This window comes from Arabidopsis thaliana, chromosome 3, assembly GCF_000001735.4.
Source record: "Arabidopsis thaliana chromosome 3, partial sequence".
In the NCBI taxonomy this organism is placed as follows: domain Eukaryota; kingdom Viridiplantae; phylum Streptophyta; class Magnoliopsida; order Brassicales; family Brassicaceae; genus Arabidopsis; species Arabidopsis thaliana.
In genome coordinates this window covers 14,642,417-14,649,988 of record NC_003074.8, presented here as the reverse complement: position 1 = coordinate 14,649,988, position 7,572 = coordinate 14,642,417, and the positions used below count along the sequence as shown (strand labels likewise).

The 7,572-nt window shown below is 38.2% G+C and overlaps 2 pseudogenes across 2 annotated transcripts; both read right to left on the bottom strand.

The window, feature by feature from the left end:
- Positions 1-3,546: 3,546 nt before the first annotated feature.
- Positions 3,547-4,882, bottom strand: AT3G42540 (annotated as a pseudogene; the record flags this gene model as incomplete). Its single annotated transcript has 7 exons — positions 3,547-3,655; positions 3,857-3,913; positions 3,992-4,038; positions 4,188-4,267; positions 4,345-4,469; positions 4,631-4,753; positions 4,797-4,882.
- An 825-nt stretch (positions 4,883-5,707) lies between these two features.
- On the bottom strand, positions 5,708-7,510 carry AT3G42535 (annotated as a pseudogene; the record flags this gene model as incomplete). The annotated part of the gene is made up of 1 exon: positions 5,708-7,510.
- Between the last annotated feature and the right edge of the window lie 62 nt (positions 7,511-7,572).

Below are 7,572 nucleotides of genomic sequence, written 5' to 3'. Positions count from 1 at the left end.
TTAAATATTATTTGGTAGTTTCACATTTTATCACATTTTATCATTTGGTAGTTTCATATTAAGAATGTGAAATTGTTTAGACAATTCAAGCCCATGACCACATATTTTGGTTCTTAATCAAACACGTTAACACAATTTTTACACAAACATAGTGAATTCAATCATTTATACTGTTATTCAATTAAAACAAAAGAATTTTTAATTTTTAATGAATTAAATCCCCTATATATTAATAGAGAAACATTCTAAAAAACAAACTTTACCCTGAAATGTTATTAAGTATTAACAAAAATACCATGCTTACGTGTCACGCTCACAAAACTCCATAGCCCATTTCATTAGTTGCTCTTTTCTTACTAAAATATTTACATCAATTTGACATTAGTATAACTACCACATATTTTCACTCAACTAATCAAACAAAAAATAAAAGATATTTTCTAATTAAAAATAGTAATTAATTAAAAATGAAATTCCAATTAAAAACATCATAATAATTATGCAAATAATCTTTCGGAACTCATATATAAGTACTTCATTTTTTATATATAAACATAAAAATTATATGTTAATAAAGATTTTAATATATAAACTACATTTATTTTTTATAATCAAATATTACCAATACATTTATAAATGATTATTTCTAAACCATATCATATCAATTAAAATTAATATAAATCAGTATGTGGATAACAATTAATTTAATACAAAAAGTTACTGGTTCAAATAATATTAAAAAGTTTATTACATTACATAATACACAAGCAAATTTCAGATTTCAAATAATAATACAATAAATTTTGTAATTTACTACAATAAATTTTGTTTAATAACAGTATATCAATCAAAAGATCATATGACTACTTATTATAAGCATGTTTATATGTGTATGTATATATTGGAACATATACGACAATGATTTTCTTTTTTATATGTAACGCCCGTAATTAAAAGAAAATGAAGAATCAGATTTTGGGTTAAATTGATCATGTTGAAACTGTCTAATTTCAGGGGAATTTCTGAGGAATTTAAAAGTCTAGGGTAGAATCTGTAACTAGATAAAAGACCGGGGACCGAAATGCAAAAAACGTGAAAAGAGGTAGAAATCGAGTTGATCCTTTCCGAAAACGAAGGAGAGTTTTTGGCAAGTTGAATCTTCGTTTCTTAACCTTAATATGTTGTATATATATGCGTTTTAAAGCCCCAACGAATTAAAAGCCGCATCCATTGTCAATTTGCAACTTTTGGTTGGTTGTGGCATATGTTGTTAGTGGTTTCGTGCTGAATTGTTTTCAGCCTTCCAAAGAGCTTTGGGGAGAATTAGGGGTTGATCTATACCTTCCTAGAAAGCCCTCCCTCATACGAATCTATTGTCACTAACATCTCACTAAACCAAAGTCGGAATTGATCAAAATCAGATTGGTAAGTATTTTCGATTTTGTTGATTCATGGTCAAATCGGTATACACTGGTTCTTAAGTTTAAAACCGGTTTTGTTATGGTAAAACCGGTTCTCCTTCCAATCACTTACTTCTTCTCGTCTTCATCACTTCCCGCATACCTTACTCCGATTAATAAGTCTTTCTCATCATTCTTCCAATTAATGTCATTCATCTTCCGTTTTCCTTCTTCCTCAAAAATGATAGTTACACCTTCGACTCTTGTTCTCTACAACTCGCATCTCATCACCCACCTTGGTTCTTACTCTTTCTGCAAAAATCTCCTCAACTTCTCTTTCACGATTCCTTAGTTTTCTCTGAAACAACTCACCCGCTTCCCCACTAGACCTCACTTGAGTTACAAGCCCTCGTTGCCGAGCTCGGCTAGGATTCTTTAACACTTTAAAATCTTTGTTGCGGTCCCCCACGGCCATCCATTCTCGATCCAATCCAAACGCACAACTACAACAACAACAAGGGTTATATCTAACCCATTCCCCACTAACTCGGGACATACCGGTTTATCTAATTGCTTTTGTGACTCATTTACTCGATAAAACTTTTAGAAAACGTGTGTCACGTGAGCATCATGAACCATGCTCTGATACCACTAATTGTAACACCCCCGAATCACTCTTTGGCAGGACAAGCCAAGGGCTACCGAGAATCGCTACATTGATAGCTCATACAGACAACCTAACTTAGGTTCAAAACGGATTTAGACCCTTAGCCGGATCACCCACATAAACCATCCCTCACGAACACGGTTTAGGCTTTTCAACCCTTGCCATGATCATGAGTTGTGTTAGTCCGGACCAGACTAATATCTAATGAAACACACTCTTTTGTAACTTTCACCGCTAGAGACAAAGGGAACCATCTCTCCTCATGTCGCTATCTTGCACAAGGTCGCTTTCACTTTATGGGATCATGTGTAACGGCTATATGTCTCTTGTATGTCTTTAAATGGGCTGTAAACAAACATATAAACTATTCTATTCGAATACAATAACACACGACTCATAAACTCTCTCTCTTGTGCTTCATAAATCTCTCATTATTCTCATATACTTCCGCATATTCTATCAACAAGTTGATAGTGCTGATGATGATGTTCCAACAAGAAAAGAGTTTTGTATCTTATTTAAGGTTTGTATATGAGGTTTTTATAAATAAGTAATGTATTATATTGCGAGAAAATTTTGTTATAAGAATATTTGCAAGAAATTAAAATTTTGTTTACAAGGTATTTAAAACAGCTGTTTTTATTCTTTTTGATAGCCACAAGGTAAGAAGAGTAAATTTATTGGCAATGTTGGTGATAATGTTCCAAAAAGATCAAAAGAACAAAGTCAAGTTGACCATGCTGATGATGTTAGCAGACCAACTGCACAAAGAAAAAGTAAGCGAGGTACAATTTCTTCAATTCATACACAACTACCTTATACATGTGAGAAGAAGAAGTACCTAGTATTGTATCTGATGCATGTTTTATTTTGCCCCTGGCTTTTACTTGAAAGAGTACACGACTACTGCCAGTGCACACCAAATTGGAGTAGTATTTTAGGATTGATCTCACATACATAGAAGTATTTCAGAGAAGTCTGTCGGAAGAGAGTAAAGGTAGGACCAATAAACAAAAGAAGGGGTTAGTTGCAAGTAAATAAGTAAGCAATATAAGAAGGTAAAGCAGGCAAGTGAAAGCAATAAGAGAAACATTAGGCATTCAAGGGATCGCAGGGGTTCAATGATCAAGTCTAAGGATAACATGGTTATGTTTGTTTATTTCCAAGTTCTTGGACATACGAAACTCATTCGTATTCGACTAACCCTAGGTTATAGGCGAGAGCCGGCTAATCTCCCTGTACTCTATTACTCAACTATCGCAGACAACTACACATAGATCAAAACATTCAGATCAAGTTTGATTCTAGTCCATAAGGCCCTATAACTCAACTATCGAAGGTTATAGCACAATATTCAATCGTGAGCTAGGTTCAACTGAATTACTGTAACAACTCGACCGTCCCTACCAGTGGGCCCCACGTTCTCTCTCAAGCCCATGGCCCATTGTCTGAAGGTCAGTACGCCACGTCCAGATGGCTTTAAATACTTGTTACCAACCTTATAAATCGCCACATGATATTTTCCCATGTTTTGTCCTCACTCGCATGGTTCCTATAATCACTTCCCACAAGGTCACTCATCTTGAGACTTTCACAGTTCAACAACGCTTAACTATCGAGTTATCAAAGGACAATTTAACAAAAAAAATCCGTTGCACCATAATGGTTCAAATTTAAAAACGTTCTTCTAAATCTAGGTTCAAATTATTTGCGGATTTTTTTTTTTTTGTAAAGCCCCAACCGCCCTTACCAGTGGGCCCCACATCCTTTCTTTGGATTATGGGCTCACCCTTGTCCGACGGTTGGTACACCACGTCCGGGAGGCTTTAATGACTTGTTCCCAACCCTAAAAATCACCACATGATCTTTACCCATCTTTTGTCCTCACTCGTATGGTTCTAACAATCACTTCCCGGAAAGTCACCCATCTTGAGACTTTCCCAACTCAAGCAAGCTTAACTCAGGAGTTCTCTCAAGACAAGTAACCGAAAAGATAAGTGCACTTTGATGACAGAAGTGGCCATATTAATTCTTTTAAACCTTTCACATGCACCACCTTATTCCTAAAATCGGGGTGTTACATTTCACCCCAATAACAGATCGCAACGTCCTCATTGTACGCGAAGACCATCACCCCCTACGTTGTGAGCCTTATTGACTCCATACTCATATGGGTTTGGCCCTGATACCACATATAACGCTCCAACCGCCCCTACCAGTGGGCTCCACGTTTTCTCTCGGGCCCATGGGCTCACCCTTGTCCTATGATCGGTACACCACGTCCGGATGGCTTTAAAGACTTGTTACCAATCTTACAAATTATCCACATGATATTTTTCCATATTTTATCCCCACTTGCATGGTTCCAACAATCACTTCCTGGAAGGTCACCTATCTTGAGACTTTCTGAACTCAACCACGCTTAACTATGGACTAATGAGTTCAATCAGGACAGTTAACCAAAAAGATAAGTGCAATTTGGTGACATAGGTGGCCATATCAATTCTTTTAAACTACTCTGCATGCACCACCATATTCCTAAAACCAGGATATTACAATTCACCCCAGTAACAGATCGCAACGTCCTCGTTGCGCACCAAGACTGTCACCCCGTACAGTGTGAGGCTTTTTGATTCCACTCTCGTATGATTTCTCCTCTGATACAACTTGTAACTCCCGACCGCCCCTACTAGTGAGCCTCACGTCCTCTCTCGGGCCCATGGGCCCACTTCTGTCTGACAGTCGGTACGCCACGTCCGGGAGACGTTAAAGACTTGTTACCAACCCTACAAACCACTACATGATCTTTCCCCATGTTTTGTTCTTATTCGTATGGTTCCAACAATAACTTCCCGAAAGGTTACCCATCTTGAGACTTCCCAGCTCAAGCACGCTTAACTGTGAAGTTCTCTCAGGACAGTTAACGGAAAAGATAAATGTACTTTCGTGACATAGGTGGTCATATAAATTCTTTTATACCTTTCCGAATGCAACACCATATTCCTAAAACCGGGATGTTACAATTACACAAGATTCTGCCAAGGATAAAATTTCTAAAATCATGTACTAGGTGGCGTGCAGGACATACATGCATTTAGAACAAACTCAACTAGAAAGAACCGTATAAACGATTAAACAAAGCCATAGTTATAGCCACTTAAACATTAGATCATCGACCCCCCTTTGACTAGCCCTCTAAACCCAACTAGAGATCTACTCTTGCATTGTAAAGGAACTCATCAATGGGTGGATTGATAAGACCATAAGAAAGAGATGAATAATACTCAAGAAAGGTTTAGAGATTACTTCTTTGAATCTAGAATACAAAAGGTAAGACTTCACCTTAATAGATCTTCTACAAACTAGGGAAAAGGGAGAGATTCGGTGTTCTTCAAAGCCCAAAGGTGCGACAACAGCTTGGGGGCTCACGGCGGCAGCTAGGTTTGCTTGGGATGAATTCAAGAATATGGCACCCCTAGGTTTATGGTTTACAAAATGTTTTTATACTTGGGGATCAAGAATTAGGTTTAGGAGTGGAAACGTCAATTCCGTTGGTTGGATAAGTGATTGGGACCAGTAGAGGGGCTCCTCGTCAAAGTTTATGATGGTGGGATGAAGAGGAGGTGATTTGGACGCGGGTTTAATGACCGGAGGGAAACGTGAGAGACCGCCCGGGTACGAGTCTCCGCAACCGCTTGGTTTCGGAATGGTTGCTTCGCAATGCAGCTGATTCTCGAGACATGTCTTCATTCTTCGGGTCGTTTCTTCCGAAAAGCTTTATGGGTTGCTTTGTTTCGACTTTGATGTTAATCTTGACTCTTCTAGCTCTCCATAGACTCCGAGATATGTAGATTTGATGCACGGGAAGATCTTCAATGAGTGCCAAACTTCTGAAATACGAGAATTGTTCATCTCTTGGTCTTTTTTGCTCTAAAACTATTAAAACCTTTTTGGCTCCCAAAATACATGTTTATCTCCTTCTTGACTCAGAAATAGCACCAAATGCTCTCTAAAACATAAGAAAATAATAGCTAAAATGGGCTAAAATACCGTGTTATCATTATCCATTTGCGAAAGTTGGCGCAACACAAGTTGAGAAATTGGCTGAGTGGAAGAAGTCAAGAAAAAGCAAGTGAGTTTTCTTATGATAAGTCTACAAGTGTGCTTCCAAGAATCTCTCTGTGCTTTGAAACAAATAAAGAGTCGAAAAAACCTCTGTAAGCTACCTATTGTTGGACTAGGAGTTGTCTCAATCTCAAATGTTGAATCCGGATTAGATCTAAAGATCTCTGCACGATAGTCCCAAATCCGAGCAAAATGGTCTTCATGAGGTCGCTTATTTTCCCTTAAGACTTTTGTCTTGGCCTTGGAACATTGATCTTCTGTGAGTACAAGGTTATACTCTCTTTGTATCTCACTAACCATCTCTTGCTTTGTAATTTTTGGATTTTTCCTCAATCTTTCTCTATACAACCAAGCAATTTTTCCTTGCTTCAACATCTTAAAGTACCCCGACCTCACACAAGCATGCTCATCATCGTATATCTTCACTTGCATCTTATGTATCTTCTTATCATACGAGCAAAAATATCTCCAAGGACATTTCACATCAATTGAAGAACACTTTGCACCAATTCTCTAACTTTGTGATCTATAAAGCTAGATGTCATATATGGTTTTGAGAGTACCTTAGGACGGCTATCTTGAATTCATTTGGGCCATTGAAAGTCTTCCCTAACCTCAGTAGCTCGTAAGGATCTTCCGCTTGAGGAACAACACCTTCTTGTTCAGGACCTTCTTCATCGTCATCACTGTGTGACATAGGCTCTAGAATCCTCTCATCGTCCCAGATTTCATCTTCGCTGTGTGCATCACTTTCATTATCATCTTCTCTCGCACCCACTCCAAACTCAGTTTCAAAGTTATCGCATTGTTCTTCCTCTATACCTCCATCGACATTGTCTTCATATGCACCTCCATCGCCATTATCATCCACATTAGCTTCCTCTTCACCAATAGGTGGTTCGGAATATCATTGTAGAACAGCTTCAATGGTCAATTTTTCGTCCCCAAGCACATTAGCTGCCTCTACATCGTTCCTGATTCATTCGTCAGCATACCCAACCTCCTCACAGTCTTCATCGCCGACTACCTCATAATCATCCCCACTAACAACTTCACAATCTACTTCTATATCTTCACGAGTTTTCTTTTTTCTCTTTTTTTGTTTCCGTGGAGGAACCGCCTCACTGTCTTCTATTGGGTTCTTCTCCGGTCGTATCGAAAACGCCTCAATCTCTGAAGGTAAAGACACCGCCTCAATCTCATCTTCGATTACAACTGTCTTTGTTTCTTTGGGCATAGGATCGTTTGCTCTTGAACCGCCGTCTACCATAGATTTCAGCCTCCGCGACTGACGAGGATTCCTATTTCCTACTCGCATTTTCATCGGAATCAATCGACAAGAGCTCGAGAGAGAATTTGGAAAAAAAATCTAGGGTTTTC